The following is a 932-nucleotide window of genomic DNA, read 5'->3' as shown; positions in this document are numbered from 1 at the left end:
TGGTTGATGCTTAAGTGATGGTTAATGTTCAAGTAATGGTTGATGTTCAAGTGATGGTTAATGTTGAAGTAATGGTTGATGTTCAAGTGATGGTTGATGTTCATGTGATGGTTAATGTTCAAGTAATTGTTGATGTTCAAGTGATGGTTGATGTTCATGTGATGGTTAATGTTCAAGTAATTGTTGATGTTCAAGTGATGGTTGATGTTCATGTGATGGTTAATGTTCAAGTAATTGTTGATGTTCAAGTGATGGTTGATGTTCAAGTGATGGTTAATGTTCAAGTGATTGTTAATGTTCAAGTGATGGTTGATGTTCAAGTAATGGTTAAGTTCAAGTGATGGTTAATGTTCAAGTAATTGTTAATTTCACTATAGCAGCATTGTAGATATTCATTAGCAGCGCCTGTTCCAGTGACTTGGTGGTTATAGCTACTGACTTCCGACTTGACGGTTGTTAGTCGGACCCTATCCGCGAAAAAGAAAACACTTTATTATTATTATACACTAGCAGGGCATGTGGAAATTCTACAAATGAGAAATATATTTAATAAACAAATACGTTTTGATATTTTTTCTGGATGCCATAAAAACGGTTTTTGATAGAAAAACCAGTAACACTCAGCAAATATGTTATTAAAATTTCAAGGAAAATAGTGTCCATTGTATTTTAGATACAAAACTGACTCAAATGAGATAAATTAAGAACTACTAATAGATACTGAGAAAATAATATTGTGCTACATATAAAATCACATTGTAAGATGAAATCTTTAATTTACTCCTTCAGTTTAGCACCTCTTGGCAGACAATATTTTTCTTTTATTGCGCTGTTTCTTTCGAATGTTCCCTTTTACGTGGCGTTTTTCTTCAGACAATTCTGAAAGAGTATGCCATTATAGTATTTATAGAAATAACTGAGACCAGTAACAC

This window comes from Euprymna scolopes, chromosome 39, assembly GCF_053919585.1.
Source record: "Euprymna scolopes isolate OS-2025 chromosome 39, ASM5391958v1, whole genome shotgun sequence".
NCBI classification, from domain to species: domain Eukaryota; kingdom Metazoa; phylum Mollusca; class Cephalopoda; order Sepiida; family Sepiolidae; genus Euprymna; species Euprymna scolopes.
This window is presented reverse-complemented; position numbering follows the sequence as displayed.